We start from the raw sequence: 22,106 nt of genomic DNA, 5'->3' as shown, positions 1-22,106 counted from the left end.
ATCTTGAAAGCTGATTTAGATGATATAGTTTTTTGCAGACTCGACTTTGTTACAATCCATAGATTATTTGCTTCTCTGCTCCCCTTCTCAAACCTCTTCACAAGAAGATAGCATCCACCAGTTAAAACTTTTGGCTTTGGTGGTCCAGTGGTTAAGAACCCACCTGCCAATGCAGGGGACACAGGTTCCATCTCTGGCCTGGGAAGATTCCACACGCGGTGCAGCAACTAAGCCAATGCGCCACAACTACTGAAACCCATGCTCCTCAACAAGAGAAGCCACTGCAATGAGAAACCCACATCACAACTAGAGAATAGCCCCCCAAGCAGCAACGAAGACCCAGCACAGCCAAAAATAAATTTTAAAAATTTTATTTAAAAACTTTTGCTTCCAAAAAAAAAAATTTTGCTTCCTACACCTGTGACTCAATTTCTGTTTTGTAAATAAGTTCATTTGTACTATGTTTTAAGATTCCATATATAAATGATATATGAAATTTGTCTTTCTCTGACTTAGTTTTCTACCAGCTTTAAAATTTCATGACAGTATCTATTACTGTCTGTGATTATGCTTAGTGCAAACTTATGGTTAATATGGGGGAAGAGGGAGAGGAATAAAGTGTGAGATTGCAAATGCAAAGTGAAGTCACTCAGTCGTGTCCAACTCTTTGCAACCCTACGGACTGTAGCCCAACAGGCTCCTCTGTCCATGGGATTTTCCAGGCAAGAATACTGGAGTGGGTTGCCATTTCCTTCTCCAGGGGATCTTCCAGACCCTGGGATCGAACCCAGGTCTCCCACATTGCAGGCAGACTCTTTACTGTCTGAGCCACCAGGGAATCCCAACTGAGAGATCAGGGCTGACATATACACACTACTATGTATAAAACAGATCACTAATATGGACCTACTGTACAGAACAGGGAATTCAACACTCCATAATGACCTATATGGGAAAAAATAATCTAAAAAAGAGTGGATATACGTGTAACAGATACACTTTGTTATACACTTGAAACTAACAATGTTGTAAATCAATTACACCCCAATGAAAATTATTTCAAAACAACAACAACAACTTTTGACTTTGAGGGGGCTTAAAGTCTCCAAAGAAAAATAGCAGTTTGCTCAAACTCAGTTTCAATATTTAAGGCACCAGATCTCAGAACAAGAACTACATTAGGATCCATGGTTAGTCAAGTGCACTGATAGCGCTATTAAGACTCAACAGCTCCTGAATTTAAAAAATACATATAGAAATTAATATTACAATATTCTTGTCATGTGAAGAGACAGTCAAAGAAAAGATACAGGACAAAAATATTTAACAGATGTGTCAGCTTTTTAGTTAAGAAAAATATGTTGAATTTCTGGATTTTGTGACTTTTTTCTTAGTATTTTAAATTTGTTTTTTGTTGTAATTTCTTTTCTCATGTTAAATAAATATTTACATGTCTACCTAAAAAAAAAAAAAAAAGACTCAACAGGCAAAATCTGTGAGGGCTCTTCAAATGCCTTGGCCAAAAACATTACCACTGGACCTTCTAAACTTCAGAGTCACAACTTTTAGAACTGAAAAGCTCTCACCTTTTGATACAATCATGGGACATACAATGCATCTAGCCCCTGCCCCTTTTGATATGCAGCTGATAAAAGGAGATATACTTCAATACCATAAAGGTTTAATTGCTTCTATTAAAAATAGCCATCTTTGGGGGACTTCCCTGGTGGTCCAGCGACTAAGACTCCGTGCTCCCAATGCAGGGGGCCGGGTTCGAGCCCTGGTTAGTGAAGTAGGTCTCACACGCCACAGCAAAGACTGAAGGACCCACGTGCTGCAACTAAGACCCAGTGCACCCAAATGAATCATTTTTTTTTTAATAACCATCTTCGGTAGAGTAATATTTTCGTAGCATGCTCTCAGGAGATGAAGATCTTAAACATCACACCTCACAACCTGGGAATTTTGAATACTGAAAAAGACCTCTAGAGAGATTTTCTTCAACCTTGCTGGAAAGGTAAGGTTCATCAGGGTTTGGTACTTTCTTTAAAATGTGTCACGTGAATTCAAGACGACACAAGGGTTGGTTAGCAGTACCTGAGAGAGGCTTTTAAGTGAAAGTGTGAAAGTATTAATCACTTAGTCGTGTCCGACTCTTTGTGATCCCATGGACTGTACCCCGCCAGGCTCCTCTGTCCGTGGAATTCTCCAGGCAAGAATACTAGAGTGAGTAGCCATTCCCTTCTCCAAGGAACAGGGGCTTTTAGGAAGATATGAAATTGGTCATCAGGTTGCCCCCATTCCGAAGGCTGCACAGAATTTTGGGAAGGTGGAGGCAGGGGGTGTCACATACCCCACACAGTCTGCAGTGTTACCTCCAGGTGCCTGCAAATCCTAACAAAAAGGATGTTTTGCATTTGCTATTAGTGGGTTGCAGGGACGGCTTCACTCATACTTGCCGCAGCCCTCTACGGAGCCAAAAGAGCTACAGGGGCCATTCTACCCTGAAAATGAGTCAAGGCGATTACACAACCCCCTCCCCAGGGATCCGCGCACAACAGGCTCGCAGGGAGTGTGGGAAGGGCCCCAGGGAGCTCTCTCTCCTTCAGCAGTTCAAGTTCCAACTCAGATGCCTCCTGACAAAACAAACATGGCTTTTCCATCATAGTAATGTTTCTGGAACAAGTAACTCATTCTCCCACTCCTTCTCCAGCTTATTTTCCCCCCTCATTCTTTACCCTTTGCCCGAAATCCCTCCTCCCCACCATGTTGTACTATTTGTTTGGAAAAAAATTTTTTCTTCGGAGCTGCTTCTTGCCAAGTGTGACATCAACTCATTCTTATTTAGTGATGTCCAGTGAGAACTCGCTCTTCCTAAACGTTTACTCATTCTGAAGCAAGATTACTAACTGCATTTTGTTTTCCCTGTCGCTGTTTCTGATGCATTGGCTATCTTCTGAAGCAAATGACATAACACCTCGTTTCTATGACCTGAGGTACTGTATCTGTATACAGAGATTTTTTTCTAACAGCTTCAGGAAGACAAAATATAGTCTCTGTTACTAAGAAGGTAAAAGAGAACTTGATAAGGTAACATGATCATTTTAACCTCCCTGAAAACAATACCACTGCTTTCAGCAACAAGAAAGAACTATCAATATTAAAGAAAATGTGAGCCCCAAAAGTCTATTCCAGGTAAAGAATTTTTGTTACTTCGGGGCAAAAAGAGCAAAACTGGATATTCTTTACAACAGTAAGATATGCAGACACAGAGAACAGACTTGTGGATGCAGAGGGGGAAGGAAAGGGTGAGACGAATTGAGAGAGCGGCACTGATACATACACATTATCATACGTAAAACAGCTAATGGGAAGCTGCTCTATAACTCAGGGAGCTCAACTTGGAGCTTTGTGACAACCTAGAGGGGTGGGAGGGGGGAGGAGGGAGATTCAAGAGAGAGGGGATATGGGTATTGTTCAGTCACTCGTGTCTGACTCTCTGCAGTCCCCATGGACTGCAGCACACCAGGCTTCCCTGTCTTTCACCATCTCCCTGAGTTTGCTCAAACTCATGTCCATTGAGTCGATGATGCCATCCAACCATCTCCTCCTGCCCTCAGTCTTCCCCAGCATCAGGGTCTTTTCCAATGAGTCAGCTTTGCGCATCAGGTGGCCAAAGTATTGGAGCTTCAGCATCAGGGTATAGATATACTTATGGCTGATCCATGTTCTTGTATGACAGAAACCAACACAATATTTAAAGCAATTGTCTTCCAATTAAAAATAAGTAAAAAAAAAATAGTAAGACAGATATATTATACTACTCCCTGCTCAACATCACTTTGGCAAGGCACTACTTAACACACAATTTTGAAAAGTCAACAATTTTATTTGTTGTAATTATTATATTCTACACATAAAGTAGGGCTTCCCAGGTGGCACTAGTGGTAAAGAACCCATCTGCCAATGCAGGAGACTTAAGAGATGTGGGTTCAATCTCTAAGTCAGGAAGATCCCCTGGAGAAGGAAATGGCAACTGACTCCAGTATTCCTGCCTGGAGAATCCCACGGTCAGAGGAGGCTGGCAGCCTATGGTCCACTGGGTTGCAGAGTCGAACATGACTGAAGTGACTTAGCACATACATAACACACACATAAAATAAGCTACAATTCAGAATTATTTTCAGTTAGTTTGCTGGAAAAGTTGGGGCTGGTATTCCTAACGTGTGTTCAACTGTGATGGAACCACTGAGCTATGGAAGGTACTAACTGTCCCTCATGAAATCTTTCTTAAAACCCTTCCCATTCCATCCATTGGTTAATTAAAAGACATGATTGGAAACATTAATTCCCTCGCTCTCATTCCTTTGGGGAGTATGAGCAGCTAACCTCACTTAATTATCAGAACACAGACGTGAACTCCCAGTGTGGGTTGGTCCCGGGCACGACTGCCAATTCTGTCACATTCCAGGACTTGCTGACTAGGATGGCGCTGAGGAACCTAATCCACACACAAAATGTGTGATGACGCTCACATTTTCCTGGTGCATTGTCTAGGGTATCAAGGCATTTGTTCCAAGGCACTCAGACATACTTTCAGAGGGGTCCCTCATAGCTCAGAAGTCTAGATAGACAGCTAGATCTGTCTGGGGGTTTCCAGCCCTCAGAGATGCCAGGTTTCAAATAAAAAAACAGGAGAGGAACAAGGAAGTGTGTATCTTCCTGGGGAACTGCAACTATTTAACAAAAACAAGTGCAAAAGGTTTATAAAGAAAATCATAGCTTTGCGAATGTGTGTGTGTATGTGTGTGCGAACGCGCACGCACGTGTGCATGTGTGTGTGTGTGTGTGAAATCAGCCAGAAAAACACAAAGGAAAAGGCCTTGAAAGTTGTAATTATAGAAAATTGCTCAGGTGACTTCATCCCACCCACATGCTTTTGATTTTCTAAAACTGTGACGACTGCTTTTTAAGGTAGTGCTCCGGAAAGGCTGCAGCTGTTCGGCGTGGATTTCAATGCTCAGTGAAGAACAATATTTTATCAACATAAAGGTTAATGGCTTCTAAATAAGGGTGGCAATTTCCAACCTGAGCACTGTAAATTCTCACTCTGTTTGAAGACACAGACCCAGAAGAGTGACTTGGTCCTTGGCCTGAACAGTAAAATAGTAACCTCAACAGTCATAATCCCCCCAACTCCTACCCAAGATTTTTAGCTTCCCTTTTATAAAAACATCACATCTGTGTTTATGCACATCAGCATGGAGGCATTCGCCTTGACTGAACTCAGTGGACCCACAGACAATCGAGTCAGGAAAACAGAACAGATTCTTTTTTTGTTTTGGCTGTGCCATGCGGCATGTGGGATCTTTAATTTCACAATCAGGGATCAAACCTGCGCTCCCTGCAGTAGAAGCACAGAGTCATAACCACTGGACCACCAGGGAAGTCCAAACAGAGCAAACTTCAAAAGACACCTGCCCCTCCACTCCCTCCTACACTCCCTACCCTACCACCTCCTTCAAAAGTGTCTTCTCCAGGACCAGATGGGGTGCTAGAATGGTGCTCAGCCAGGGAACGTTCTGTGTGCAGCACCGAAATGCCTCCTCCTGGCTGTGGTTTTGCAGGGCCAATTTAAAAGAGGAATTTCCCTTCCCGATTCTGTCATTTTCACTCTCTCCTGGTCAAGCGACCCTACAGGTGCTTTCCCTTTCCTTTATTTCCTGCATCTAATCTGTCAGGTCCTGTCACTGCTTCCTTGAAAATGTCTCTCAAATTCGTTCTTCCTTCCACTGTCCCCATCCCATTCTGGACTTTCATCAGCTCCTCCAAACTAGAATACTACAGCAGTGTCGTAACTGGTGTGTCCATCTCTGGTTACTGTCATCCTTAGCATCCAAAACACACAGCTCTCAACCTGTCAACACCCTGTTCTCTACTGCGCCGAATATAAAACACCAACTGCATCACCTCCAAACTCCTTTCTCAAATGCCTTTCAAGAGCACCCGTGATCTGGCCGTGGTTTCACTTTCAGACCTTACTTCTTACTCCTCCTTAGGATGTGTGCACCTTTCTTTGCTCAAGCGTTTCTTTCACTGTCTCCACTCCAGCTCCCTAAAAGCAGCAGGCTCAGGCCCACTTTGCTCACACTACCCACCCACCCAGGAATTCCTCCCACCCCACTCCCCCGCCCAACACAAGCCAACACATCCCATCAAAATCCTGCGTGTTCTCATAGGTGCAGCTCAATTAATAACTCCTCTGCATGGCTGTTTCCAATGACCATGGCCTACCGCGTCCAAAAGTGTGATCAAAAGAACTGGGTCTTTGGAATATGACAGACCTAAGTTTCGATCTCTGTGGAAAACTGATCAAGTTGTCTAATTTCTCTTTCTCGTTGCTCAACTTTCTTACCTACAAAATGAGGATGACATTAATGCTTCTTTCATAAGACTGGTTCGCAGATTAAAAAAAAACCCAAAACATTCTGCATGGAGAGCAACTAGTGTAGTTGAGTACATAATACAGGCACTCCACAAATGGTAGGTATTATAACATCACACTGTATTATATGAGCAACTATGCTTCTACCATTCTAGGTCTAGGCTTTAAGCACAATTGCTTTGATTTTTCTACTACATTGTTACAAACTATCCAGTAGCAAAACTGTCACATCCAATTGCATCTCACTTGTTTAGTAATTTCAACTCCCTAGAAAGCCAAGAAAACAAGGAAAAACAAATAAAATGGCTTACAGGTTGCCCAGTTATTATAAATCCCTCACATTAATGCCTATGTTTTTTATTAACAGGAAGCCCTCAGATGGCCCCTGAGGGCCTATTGATTTTTATTTTGGTTTCCAAGCTGACAGTTGCAATTAGGAGGTGGCTGCTATTTATCAGCAAAGGAGATAACAGAAAAAGTATAAAAAGTAAACATACACACCTGATCTGCACAAAACGGTAAACAAAATCAAGTCTAGCAACCAAAGCTTCTGTTCTAATTCGGTATTTAGCATGTATTGTCTCAGAGATAAAGTATCTCAGAGTTAAACTTCTCTGTTAAAAAATACAGAAACAGGGGAGAAAAGGGAGGGAGGGAGGGAGGGGGGCAGGAAAAAAAATACAGAAACATACAAAATTAAAATGACGGTTATCTAAGTTTAATGATCACAAGTGTTAAAAAGTTAAAAGAATGTTTTGCATGACTAAAGCAATTATTTGTCAAGTCCCTGATATGTACCAAGTAAATAGAACACCTAAGCCATGCTGCTTACATAGATTAATCCTCCTACTAGCCCCCAGACATTGATATTAAATGGGGCTCAGAGAGGTTAAGTGCCTTTCCCAAGATCACATGGCATGTGTGACATTTTTCATCCCTGAGCTAACTCCAAAGTCGGCATTCTTTTTCCATCATGCCACACTGCCCCCTCCATGCCCTTGTGAATTTTAAGAAGTGATCCTAAATTATGCGAAAGGATCCTTTCAGTTCCGTTTAAACCAATCTAGAAATGGAGAGATCATGACTTTGTGAGACAGCTTAGCGGTTATGAGCACAGGGTTTTGAGACCAGCCCAATCTAGGTTATGAACAGTTGTTCCACTACTTTGTAGCTGCACAATACTGAACAAACCAGTTTCACTGAACAGGTTTCCTTATCTATAAAATGGAACTAAAATGTACTCATATGACAAGGTTGCTGCGAGGATTAAATGTGAGAGGATGCGCGAAAAGTGCTCAGCTCACGGCCTGATATACTACAACTGTTCAATAAAGAAAGTCCTTTACATCAAACCAAACTCCACCTCCCAATCACTTCTCCCCTTTGACCTCAGTTCTGATCACTGGGACTTCACAAAAGATCTATTAAAGTAATTAGCCTCCAACTAATAAAAATAAATGAAGAAGAAAAAAATAAAATAAAATAAACTCATAGATATTTGTTTTCTGAAAAAAGATCTAATCACACATCTGCTCAGCAGCCATTTAGTATTAGAAGAGAGAGTAGGGATTTCCCTGGCAGTTATGTACCCACTCCTAACGCAGGGGACACAGGTTTGACTCCCGATCAGGGAACTAAGATCCAACAAGCTGCACTGTGCAGCCTAAAAAAAGACTATAGCAACTATACTTCAATTAAAAAATGTTTTTAAGTCATTTTAAAAAATTAATTTTAAAAAAATATTAGAAGAGATGTATTCCCCTAATTCATCTCTTTTCCAACTTAAAAACTCATATCTGCTTCAAGACTTCTTTACATGACAAGGTTTCCAAACAATGGCCTTCTGGGTGTTTACTCAGGATATACCTTAGCTTGTAAATAAACAACTTAAATGCAACACCCAGAGGACTCTCGCAAGTACAGCACTCACCCGGAGACTATCACTTCCACGTCCAGATCTTGCTCTCGCTAGAAACCCCTAGTGAACTGCCGTTGAGCCAGTTTTCCCACACCCTGTCCTTATGCAACTGACTGTTTTTCATTTAAACGCAGGACTTGACATTTATTGCTTTTAAATGTCATTGTGGTTTCAGCCCATCTTTCAAGTCTGCTGAGATCATTTTGAACCCTGGATCCCTGGATCTGTCCTCCATCATGTTAGATATTCCTTCTAACATTTTATCATCTGTAAGTGTGATTAATATGCTTCTACCTCTTTATTTAAGGTCAGTCAACAAATCTTTACTGAGTTATACAGTATGCCCCGAGTCCTTTGAGAGGAGCTAAGTAACTGATACAATGTGGAATAAGAAAGAAAGGCAGAACCTTGTGGCATCTTATTTGCAATCTTCTTACGGGCTTACCTTGAAAAATGTTTGGTTTGCAAAAGACAAGGCTGATAAAGGCACAATAGTCCATATTTTCAAAGGCAGCGAGCTCTGCAGGTACAAAGAGTTCGCATCGGACAGAATCTTACAGTGACCCACATTTTGGATTTATCTTCCCTCTTTTGATTGCCACATCTTCCTTCATCCCTCTCCTTTTTAGTGAAAATACTTTCTTCTATGTCTAAGCTTCCAGCACCTCTTCTGTTGTAAAGAATTACAGATGAGGCTACAGTCCATAGGGTTGCAAAGAGTTGGACACGACTAAAGCAGCTTAGCACGCACACACTCGTTAGAAAGACCCTGATGCCGGGAAAGACTGAGAGCAGGAGGAGAAGAGGGCAATATAGAATGAGGTGGTTGGATGGCATCACCGACCCAATGCACATGAGTTTGAGCAAACTCCAGGAGACAGTGAAGGACAGAGAAGTCTAGTATCCTGCAGTCCATGGGGTCACAAAGAGTAGGACACGACTTAGCAACTGAACAACAACAAAAACCTCTTAGAATCTTCACGTCGAGCCCAGAAGTTCAGATCTGAATCTGGCCGTCAGTATGGAGCAACCCAATCCTTTAAGCAGGAATCACATAACTTGAGCTAGGTTTAAAAAAGATTCTCGCACGAGGTGTGCGTAATTAAAAGGAAAAAATTTAAAATGCTCATTTAAAATGGATTTGTTTGAATAGGCCTAGGGGAAAATATCTGGCTAGGGATAGTTAGTTACTGGCTCAGATGGTAAATAATATGCCTGCAATACAGGAGACACAGCTTCGAGCCTTGGGTCAGGAAGATCCCCTGGAGAAGGGAATGGCAACCCACTCCAGTATTCTTGCTTGGAGAATCCCATGGACGGAGGAGCCTGGTGCACTACTGTCCACGGGGGTCCCAAAAAGTCAGACATGACTGACTAACACAACAACAAAAACATACTTCCTCTGTTGTTTTTAATTTTTTTAATTAATTAATTTATTTGGCTGCACCCAGTCTTAGTTGCGGTACACAGGATCTTTGTCTTCACTGTGGCATGCAGACTTCAATGTCACCTGCCGCAACTAAAAGATCGCAAATGCTTCAGCTAAGATGTCACGTGCTGCAACTAACATACCTTCTCTTTGAACCCCATAACAATGTGTCTCAGCAACCTGCGTCCCATCCCTGTCTTGGAAAGGGTAAGTCATTGAGTGTTTTCAAAACAAAAGGAGGGATCAAACAAAGCCAAAATAAAGAGGGCCCAGATCTGCAGCTTCTTGCCAGGATTTGCTACAAGTCGGAGTAGGGCTGGCTTCAACTTGCTAGAAGAATGGCTTAGTTGTCTAACCAAAGGGAGTTAGGCTCATATCTGGGAACTTTTTTTTTTTTCATTTCCATCTCACACTTCTAACGTGTGGGACTGCCTTGATATTGTGTTTCCATCTCTTCCAGTACATTGGCAGGAAATGGAAAGAACAGCAGAAAGATAAAGCCCATCTGGCCACAATGTTAATGTTAGTCTTCCTCTCTGGTCCTTGGACCAGACTTCCAAATGATGCATACCTTTTCTTACATGTGCCACGCATGACTCCGGTTTCCCTTCCATAATTACTCACACCTTGCCTATTTTTCCTTATTGCATTACTATGGAACAGTAGTCACAGTGGTTTTACTAATACCCTTATCTACTACTGCTCAACAACCACATCCAAAGAAAACAGTGGATGTCATGATGAAACATTTTAACTTCTTTAGTGACAGATGTGTTTCTTTTGCTTTTGAATATTAACTAATCGTGGCTAGCAGTTACTCTTTGTTGATTTCATGTAATCTAAATTAGCGGCAGCCATTGACACTATTTGCCTGTTCAGGTTTGGGGGGAGTCTTAAAATAGGATTTTTTTTCTCCCCTCAATGGTACACACAATTCTTATCTCTCTGGTGACTCTATGTGTTTGGAAAGCATGGTCCTCAATGTGGTTTCAAGTCTCAGGAAAAACACCTCAACAATTTAAATAAGTACTGTAATAATATACATAGGGTTACACATATGATATCATAATAAATACTGCATCAGTGACATATATAATAAAACACAGTGCTAAGATACCAAAATGAGACTCAATAAATTTTATAATATTGAACATTACCTCTCACTAATTACATGTAAGGTGGCAGGCTCTTTATCCCAAAGAAAATTAGAAAATAAAAAATATAATATCCTTAACAGACGGCAAGAGGTCTGTGTCTGTTGACTGTAATATGGCTTGAGCTCTTCTCTGGCTCTCTGATGTGGGTCCCAACCTGTTAAGATTTTTCAATGACTTGAATGAGCTCCTGCAAAGTATGTTAATCATGGGGATCCAAAAACAGCCTCAAGTTAGAGACACAGCTACATCTGCCATGAACTATGGATGCTTGTAAAGTCTTTCACTGAAGGCTCAAATGACTATCTGGAGAAATACAGAAAGAGGGAGCTGCGGCTTCATATTAGCACATGTGAAAAAGGCCTTAAGATTTTAGATGTGACTCCACTGCATGAGGCTGCCACAAGAGCAACTTCAAACTTGGTCTTAAAAGAAATGCAGTATGCAGAGCAGGCAGTAGGCTGGCCCTCACCACTCTATTCAGTGCTGGGGGTCACACTCTGAAAGGGAAAATGGAGGGTGTTTGAGTTTCAGTTCAGAGGGCTGGAAGAGGCAGTGCCATTTTATACAAGGAACTGAAACTGTTTTGTCTAGAGAAGAGCCTGGTCTATAATTTTTAAATGAGCACATACGACTTTTATGGTCAGATTAAAAGACATTTCCATTTTGGGTTAAAAAGTATGTAAATAATGCCCTGTGTTAAAGAGGATATTATGAAACTAACACGTCCAGGCCCTGCTGGTTTTACTATAAACTGGCTTATTAAATCTTCGGAAAACAATCCTGCCATAAGTTGTGACAGATGTGAAACTGCTGTCATAGTGGCTTCATAGACTAACCATGGTAGATTCATAGGATGGAATATTTATTAGCAACAAAAAAGAAACAAACTACTGATATAACCACATGAATAAATCTCAGAAACATTATTATTAAGTGAAAGAAGCCTGACTCAGGGATTTTCTTGGTGGTCCAATGGCTAAGACTCCATGCTCCCAATGCCAGGAGCCTGGGCTTGATCCCTGGTCAGGGAACTAGATCCTACATCCTGCATCTAAGAGTTCGCATGCCGCTACTAAACATCCCACATGCCACAACTAACACTTGGTGCTAGTGGTTTAGTCGCTAATCTGTCTGAATCTTGCTACTCTATGGACTGTAGACGACCAGGTTCCTCTGTCCATGGGATTCTTCAGGCAAGAAAACTTGAGTAGATTGCCATTTCCTTCTTCAGGGGATTTTCCTGACCCAGAGATCAAACCTATGTCTCCTGCATTGCAGGCAGATTCCTTACCCACTGAGCCACCAGGGAAGCCCTTAAGACTCGGGGCAGCCAATTTAAAAACCAAAAAAAGCAGCAGCAGCCAGACCGAAAAGGCTGCATACCGTATAATTCCATTTAAACAATATTCTGGAAAAGGCAAAACTACAGTGGTAGAACTACTACGGTAGTCAGGTGAAGACTGCAAAGCAATACGGAGGAGTTTGGGAGAATGATAAAGCTATTTCATATCTTGATTGTTTGGGTGGCTTTACAACTGTAGAGATACACCAACACTCACAGAACTGTATTTTAACGTCAGTAAATTTTACCGAATTTAAATTATATCTTAATTGAAAGAAAAAGGTGGGGTAAAAAAGAGAAAATCTTGAAGGCAGCCAGAAAAAAGAAATACACTACAGGGAGAAGAACAATAAGAATTGTCTTTTAAAAATTAAGAAACAAGACTTGTTCAGACCAACAAAAACCGAAAGAACACATTTCCAACAGATCCATACTACAAGAAACACCAAGGGGAAGTTCTTCAGGCAAAAGTAACGTGATATCAAACAGAAACTTAGATCAATACAAAGAAATAAAGATCTCCAGAAATGGCTGAAATGAAGGTAATATAAACTACCTTTTCTCTTATTTTTAATAGCTCTCAATAATGATCATCTAAAGCAGGGGGTCAAGAAACTATGGTGTAAGGGCCAAATCGCACCCACTTCCTGTTTTTGTAAGTAAAGTTATATTGGAACACAGTAACACCCAGTCCTTTATGTATTGTCTATGGCTGCTTTCATGACAGAGTTGAGTAGTTGAGACAAAGACCAGATGGCCTACAATGCCTAAAATACTTACTATCAGGCCCTTTACAGAAAAAACTTTGCCACCCCTGGTCTAAAACAAAAATAGCAATGTATTATGGGTTTACAGCATATGTAAAAGAAAAATGTATAACAACAATAGCACAAAATGTGAAGAGGAAACTTAAGTATAAATACCTTCCTGAGATAAAAAACTCTACACTTTGTGTGAAGCAGTGATTAATTAAAGACGTGCATTATAAACCCAAAGGCAAGGACACAAAAAGCTTTTAAGATTTTAATGATACACCAACAGTGGAGATAAAAACTGGGTCATAACAAGATGTGATTAATGCTAAAGTAGAGAGGAAAAGAGAGGGGGAAAGGATTAAAGAATAAGTTGAGTAAATAGAAAACAGAAAGGTGAAGAGTTTAATCTAATCATGCTGAAACTGTATCAAATATAAGAAGACTAAAGATATTATTTAAAAGACAGAGATTTTTCAACATTAATAAAAAAGCAAGACTCTTTTCAACATGAATAAGAAAGCGATAAGAAATTTAAGAACAGAGTTAGATTAAAAGCAAATGAATGGGCCAGGCATGATTTCTTACTATAGTTAAGTGAGGTGATCAACAAGAAGTCCTCTCCATAAAAAGCAACTACAAAGCTGAACAAATTTTGAAAAACAATCACTTTGAAGCTTGAGAAATCAACCAAAGGCATACAATAATCTGAGAAGCATTTATGCCTAAAAACAGAAGAACTTATGACAAGAACAGTGGGAATCTGTGGCATTCTAACCTGGAACTTCTCCTATCCTTCCTGCCTCAGTTGAGGCAGATGATGTGCCAGAATGAGGCAGGTTGAGAATAAGCAGCTTTTCTGTTGCAGGAGAAAGAGATTCACTTGATTTGGAGCAGTGGGTAACACCCACGCCCAGTGATGGTGTCAGCAGAATTCACGATCTCAGAGATGGGCAGGTGGGAAGGGCTAAAAGCTCTACCAGCCCAAGGTGATAGTCATGATGGCACATGTGCTCGGTTACTCAGCTGTGTCTTAGTCTTTGAGACCCCACGGACTGTAGCCCGCCAGGTTCCTCTATCCACGGGATTTCCCAGGCAAGAATACTGGAGTGGGTTGCCATTTCCTTCCCCAGGGCATCTTCTTATCCCAGGGATCAAGCCCACATCTCTTGCATCCCCTGCACTGACAGGAGGATTCTTTACCACTGAGACACCTGGGAAGTCCTGTGGTCATGACTGGGGCAAGTTTATTCCTGGCTAAGGCTGCATGCATTTATAGCAAAGATCCAAGAGGGTCTAACCAGTCACAAACTCTTGGCTGAAAGTGAGGCTGTGTGTATGCCAAGAGGAAAGGTGAAAGGACCCAATAGGATGCAAAAGATGGGAGAGTCTTGAAAATGACTTGAACTTTGAATGTGCTACTTACCCACACACAGACCCATTAATAGATGACAGAAACACTACTGGATCAAGGTGGCTGAATATAATCTGTCTAATCACTGGCTGACTAGCAAGCCATGGAAACATTAAGGACAACCCCTGGGAAAGCAGACTTAAAAACAAGTTTAAAAAGCAGCAAAGACATCAGTGGCTACAAATCACAGGGAAGAGAGATTTTACAGGTTTAGCAAACATATTACTAAACAAAGAAACACTGAACAAAGAAAAAGTAATAATAGGATATGTTAATTCGCTTGAATGTGGTGATTGCTTCATAGTGAATATGTACACCTAATCAAATATACACAATATTTAATTGTTAGGTATTCTTCAATTTAAAAAACAAAACAAAAATCTTGAGGAGATCAGAATCCAGAGCTGCTTTAATATCTTGTCAAAAATGTCTAGTTCTCACTAAAAAATTTTAAGACACAAGAAACAGTGAAGTGTGACTCACACTCAAGAAAAGGGGAAGCTGATAGGAACTGAGTATCACAGACACTGGATGCATCAAACAAATATTTCAAAGAAGTTATTATATATAAGTTCACAGAACGAAAGGAAATTAAGGAGGGAAAGCAGGGCAACAATGAATATACAAATAGAGATCACCCATAAGGAGATAGAAATCCTGGAGTTGAAAAGTACAATAGCTGAAATGAAAAAATTTTCAAGAGTGGTTCAACAGTAGTTTTGAGATGGCAGGAGAAAGCATCAGTGAAACTGAAAGCAGAATTAATCAATCTTAGTAACAAGAAAGGAGATTAAAGAAAGATGAACAGAGCTTCAGAGACCTGTGCAAAAACATCAAGCATACCAACACATACACAAATCCTGAAGGAAATCCCTGAAGGAGAAGAGAAAGAAACATGAAATTTGATGTAACTATTAAACCACACAATCAAGAAGCTTAATAAACTCAAAGTAGGACCAATACAAAGAGATAAAAACTGAGTTACATAACAAACTGTTGTAAGCCAGAGTCAGAGAAAAACCATGAAAGGAGCAAGAGAACAGCAACATATCTGAAATAATATAGGCTAGAAGAGAGCTTAACAACATACACACAATACTGAAAATATTTGTCAACCAAGAATTTAATATCCAGCAAATATCTTTCAAAAATGAAAATAAAGATATTTTGAAATAAGCAAAAACAGAAAATTCACTGATAGTAGACCTATATTACAAGAAATACCCAAGGAAGTCTCTTCAGTTCAGTTCAGTTCACTTGCTCAGTCGTGTCCAACTTTTTGTGACCCCATGGACCACAGCACACCAGGCTTCCCTGTCTATCACCAATTCCCGAAGCTTACTCAAACTCACATCCATTGAGTCGGTGATGCCATCCAACCATCTCATCCTCTGTCGTCCCCTTCTCCTCCGGCCTTCAATCTTTCCCAGCATCAGGGTCTTTTCCAATGAGTCCGTTCTTTGCATCAGGTGGCCAAAATATTGGAGTTTCATTTTCAGCATCAGTCCTTGCAACGAGTATTCAGGACTGACTTCCTTTAGGATGGACTGGTTGGATCTCCTTGCAGTCCAAGGACTCTCAAGAGTCTTCTCCAACATCACAGCTCAAAAGCATCAATTCTTTGGTGTTCAGCTTTCTTTATAGTCCAACTCTCACATTCATACTTGACTACTAGAAAAACCATAGCCTTGACTAGATGGACCTTTGTTGGCAAAGTAATGTCTCTGCTTTTTAATATGCTATCAAGGTTGATCATAACTCTTCTTCCAAGGAGTTAAGCATATTTTAACTTCATGACTGCAGTCACCATCTGCAGTGATTCTGGAGCTCCCAAAAATAAGGTCTGCCACTGTTTCCACTGTTTCCCCATTTATTTGCCATGAAGTGATGGGACCAGAAGCCATGATCTTAGTTTTCTGAATGTTGAGCTTTAAGCCAACTTTTTCACTCTCCTCTTTCACTTTCATCAAGAGGATCTTTAGTTCGTCTTCGCTTTCTGCCATAAGGGTGGTGTCATCTGCATATCTAAGGTTATTGATATTTCTCCCAGCAATCCTGATTCCACTTTGTTCTTCATCCAGCCCAGCATTTCTCATGATGTACTCTGCATGTAAGTTAAATAAGCAGGGTAACAATATATAGCCTTGATGTATTCCTTTCCTAATTTTGAACAAGTCCATTGTTCCATGTCCGGTTCTGACTGTTGCTTCTTGACCTGAATACAGGTTTTGCAGGAGGCAGGTAAGGTGGTCTGGTAGTCCCATCTCTTGAAGAATTTTCTACAGTTTGTTGTGATCCACACAGTCAAAGACTTTGGCAGAGTCAATAAAGCAGAAATAGATGTTTTTCTGGAACTCTCTTGCTTTTTTGATGATCCAACAGATGTTGGCAATTTGATCTCTGGTTCCTCTGCCTTTTCTAAATCCAGCTTGAACATCTGGAAGTTCATGTTTCACATACTGTTGAAGCCTGACTTGGAGAATTTTCAGCATTACTTTGCTAGTGTGTGAGATGAGTGCAACTGTGTGGTAGTTGAGCATTCTTTGACATTGCCTTTCTTTGGGATTAGAATGAAAACTGACCTTTTCCAGTCCTGTGGCCACTGCTGAGTTTTCCAAATTTGCTGGCATATTGAGTGCAGCACTTCCCACAGCATCATCTTTCAGGATTTGACATAGCTTAACTGGAATTCCATCACCTCCACTAGTTTTGTTCATAGTGATACTTCCTAAGGCCCACTTGACTTTGCATTCCAGGATGTCTGCCTCTAGGTGAGTGATCACACCATTGTGATTATCTGGGTCATGAAGATCTTTTTTGTATAGGTTGTCTGTGTATTCTTGCCACCTCTTCTTAATATCTTCTGTTTCTGTTAGATCCATTCCATTTCTGTCCTTTATTGTGCCCATCTTTGCATGAAATGTATCTCTAATTTTCTTGAAGAGATCTCTAGTCTTTCCCATCCTATTGTTTTCCTCTATTTCTTTGCATTGATCACTGAGGAAGGCTTTCTTATCTCTCCTTGCTATTCTTTGGAACTCTGCATTCAACTGGGTATATCTTTCCTTTTCTCCTTTGTTTTCCACTTCTCTTCTTTTCACAGCTATTTGTAAGGCCTCCTCAAACAGCCATTTTGCTTTTTGCATTTCTTTTTCTTGGGGATGGTCTTGATCCCTGTCTCCTGTACAATGTCATGAACCTCCGTCCATAGTTCTTTAGGCACTCTGTCTATCAGATCTAATCCCTTGAATTTATTTCTCACTTCCACTGTATAATCATAAGGCATCTGATTTAGGTCATACCTGAATGGTCTAGTGGTTTTCCCTACTTTCATCAATTTAAGTCTGAATTTGGCAATAAGGAGTTCATGATCTGAGACAGTCAGCTCCTGGTCTTGTTTTTGCTGACTGTATCAAGCTTCTCCATCTTTGGCTGCAAAGAATTAATCAATCAAGACTTCGGTATTGACCATCTGATGATGTTCATGTGTAGAGTCTTTTCTTGTATTGTTGGAAGAGGGTGTTTGCTCTGACCAGTGAGTTCTCTATTAGAGAAAACTAATATTAGAGAAAACTATTAGAAAACTCTATTAGCCTCTGCCCTGTTTCATTCTGTACTCCAAAGCCAAATTTGTCTGTCACTCCACGTGTTTCTTGATTTCCTACTTTTGCATTCCAGGGTAGAAATTCTCTTCAGGGTTTAAAAAAAAAAAAAAGTGACAACAATTGGTGACTTGAAGTCACCAGAAGAAATGAGGAACACCAAAAACAGTAAATGTGGTGGGTTAATATAAAAGATTCTATATATATGTTTTTACTCATTTATTCTCCTACTTCCTTGAAAGATGTAACTATTTTAAAAGTAATAAATTTGACAGTGCATTTTGGTGTTTGTGATATATATTAAAATATATTTATGTTTTTAACATGTTATATCATAGATAGATATTATATATAATAGCACAAAGGAGAATTAAGAATGGAGCTATACTGGAGCAAAGCTTATATATTTTGCCAGAATTAATTTAGTATTAATCTGAAGCAGAGTCTGATAAATTAAGATGTACCACTAAGGAAACAACTCCAAGAAATATACAGTTTAAAAAACATTAACAGGAAAGTTAAAATAGTACACTAAAAAAAATACATATTTTACAGGAAAGGAGGTAATCAAGGAGGAAATAAAGGGACAAAATAGACAAGAAGAGAATGTATGGAAAAGAAATGCAAAAAGGCAAATGAGCGTCCAAAAGGCAGAGTGTGTCAGACTGGATAAAATGGCAAGATCCAACTACATGCTTTCTATAAGAGACACACCCTAGATTAAAAGACACAAGCTGAAAGTAAAAGGATGAAAAAAAGATATACACTGTACAGAGGACTATAATGGAGAATGGCTATGTTAAAACCAGACAAAACAGACTTTAAGGCAAAAAGTATTAATAGAGAAAAAGAACATTTCATAATGATAGAGTGGCTACATTAGTAAGATATAATTATAAATGTATTTCACCCCTAAAAATGCAGCAATAAAACAGAAAACAGGAAAACAATAGAGAAAATCAGTAATATATGACCTACTTCACTTTATAGATCAACAAAACTGATAACACTGTAGCCAGAATGACCAAGGAAAAAGGAGAAAGAACTCAAATTATCAAAATCGGCAATGTAAGAGGAACATCACTACTGACTTTATAGAAGTTTAGAGGATTAAAAGGGATTATGAAAAAATTTATGCCAATACATTAGATAAGTGACATAAATTTCTAGAAAGACAAAAAGTACTAAAACTGACTCAAGAAGAAATAGAAATCTGAATAGATCTATACCAAGTAAAGAAAATCTCAGGCCCAGGGGCTTCACTGTGAATTACATCAAATATTTAAAGATAAAATAAAATAAATAAATAAATAATAAAGATAAAATAAAACCAATCCTTCAAAAACTATTACAGAGAAGGCATGAGGAAGTACTTCCCAACTGATTTCACGAATCCAGTGTCCCCTCATACCAAAGGAATCACAAGAGGAAGAAAAAAACTAGAAACTAATCCCTTATTTATGCTAGGTTCCTAAGCTCTGATGTCCAGATATACCCACGTAGATTTTCCTCTTATCTTAAACATCTAAAGCACAGAAGCATAAATATTTGAAAGTGTGCTTTACTGATAATTTAAAATTTTTTTCCAAGGTTCTAAGTATAGAGGTGGCCAAAAAGTTTAATTGGACTTTTCCCCAACATCTTATGGAGAAACCAGAACAAACTTTATGGCAAACCCAAAAATATATAAGATTCTTACACTGATTTAATTATATCCAACAGCTCTACAAACACGAGATGTTCCTCTGCTGTTGTTCTGGGCCCACAGGGAACCTGAGTAAAGATGATGAAAACATATAACAAAGGCTCATAGGCAGAATGCTATAAGAAATCATTTTTTATTGAAAAGCAACAAAGGGACTAATGGCAAAGTCCTGGGAAGTCTCATTAGATTACTGTGAACATTCTGCAAAAGGGTACTGAGGTTATTAAACTGCAGTCTGAAGAGCCAAAATTCAAGTGCCCTTAAAGGCCAAGACATTGGACAATTTTATGTATTAGCTACAATACGTCTACAGGGGTTCAAATGGACTCAGGGTCTTCAAAAGCTCTACTTCCCTGTCTTCAAGGGAACTCACTCTTGACTTAAGCCATCCTAGTAGAAGTTCATCCTAAAAATTCTACAAGGTAGGAGACTGTAAAACTTCCAATATCTGAACTCTCAGTAGAACACCTAGTTCAAACATGGAATTGCAATCTTTTCTAAGCCATCATTATATTTTTAAACTTTAAATATTTAAAATACCTTTAAGAAAAGTTGTATAAAGTATAGGATTCCTATCTGCCCTTCAGAGCTTCCTCTAATATTAACATAGTACATAATCATACTACCATGATCAAAACCAGGAAATTAACATTGGTACAATGCAATCAACTAAACTACACACCTTACTCATATTTCCTTTTTTTTTTTTGCTAATGTCCTTTTTTGTTCTGGGATCCAGTTCAGGACCCCACATTACTAGGTCTCCTTAGTTTCCTCCAGTTCAGTTGCTCAGTTGTGTCCGACTCTTTGCGACCCCATGGACTGCAGCACACTAGGCCTCCCTGTCCATCCCATCTCCCAGACATTACTCAAACTCATGTCCCTTGAGTTGGTGATGCTATCCAACCATCTCATCCTCTGTTGTCCCCTTCTCCTCCTGCCCTCAATCTTTCCCAGAATCAGGGTCTTTTCAAATGAGTCAGCTCTTCGCATCAGGTGGCCAAAGTATTGGAGTTTCAGTTTCAACATTAGTCCTTCCTCTGAACACTCAGGACTGATCTCCTTTAGGATGGACTGGTTGAATCTCCTGCAGTCCAAGGGACTCTCAAGAGTCTTCTCTAATACCACAGTTCAAAAGAATCAATTCTTCGGTGCTCAGCTTTCTTTATTAGTTTCCTCCAATCTAAGACAATTCTTCAGTCACTCCTGTCCTTCATGACTTTTGACTTTTATGAAGAACAGTAGTCACTTTATAGAATGTCCCTAACATTTTTTTTTGTTTAATAATACTATTAACAAGAATCATTTATTAAGGGTTTACTAAACATCAGGCACAATGCTGAGCCCTCTGTCATCTTTTTAAATAAGTGTTTTTAACAGACTTTAGAGCAGAAGCATTTTAAAAATCAAAGAGTAATCACCTTTAACTCACCTTTCTTCAAGTACTAGTGTTTTGTAAATTACAAAGCATAACCAAACAGATTATTATTTCACTACTGCAATATCCTTTCATGCTCCCTACCCTCCCAGAAAATATTAAGTCCAAGTATAAGCCTCAAATTCAGAGCCCTTGAGTTGTTAATCTGTCTCAATCTTTATAGCCCACATTTTCCTACCCATGAACCCTGCTTCATAGCTTTCTTAGACACTTTTAATCACTGCCCCTAGCTCCCAAGAGCTACTGATCCACTGAGATCCCACAGAATTTAATGACTACGCTAGTCATTTGCTACACATACACTACCCTGAGCTGTAGGCATATGTTTTTGCAGACTGTCTCCCAAATCAGGCTTTTGGAGAGCAGGACGTGTGGCTTCCTTTCCCTCTCACATCTCCCATATATACTACCTTAGGGGCTTCCCAAGTGGCACTAGTGGTAAAGAACCCGCCTGTCAATGCAGGAGACGTAAGAGACACGGGTTTGACCCTGGGTCAGGAAGATCCCCTGGAGGTCAGCACAGCAACCCATTCCAGTATTCTTGCCTGGAGAATCCCATGGACGGAGGAGCCTGGTGGGCTATGGTTCATACGACTGCAGAGAGTCGGACATGACTGAAGAGACTTAGCACACACTACCTCAAAGCTTAACATCATTTACTGAATACCTACCAACTGCCAAGCTTTTGGTGGTGGTTTAGTCGCTAAGTCATGTCTGACTCTTGCGACCCCATGGACTGTAGCCTGCCAGGCTCCTCAATCCATAGGATTTTCCAGGCAAGAATACTGGAGTGGATTGCCATTTCCTTCTCCAGGGGATCTTCCCAATCCAGGAATCGAACCCAGGTCTCCTGCATTGCAGGCAGATTCTTTACCGACTGAGCTATGAGGGAAGCCCAAAGCTT

General features: G+C 40.0%; 1 protein-coding gene across 3 annotated transcripts in view; it reads right to left on the bottom strand.

Moving 5' to 3' along the window:
* Positions 1–22,106, bottom strand: part of BORCS5 (BLOC-1 related complex subunit 5) — a 96,207-nt gene that overhangs the window by 56,729 nt on the left and 17,372 nt on the right. The gene's annotated exons all lie outside the window — the stretch shown is intronic.

Source organism: Cervus elaphus, chromosome 22 (genome assembly GCF_910594005.1).
Source record: "Cervus elaphus chromosome 22, mCerEla1.1, whole genome shotgun sequence".
Lineage (NCBI taxonomy): Eukaryota > Metazoa > Chordata > Mammalia > Artiodactyla > Cervidae > Cervus > Cervus elaphus.
This window is presented reverse-complemented; position numbering and strand designations above follow the sequence as displayed.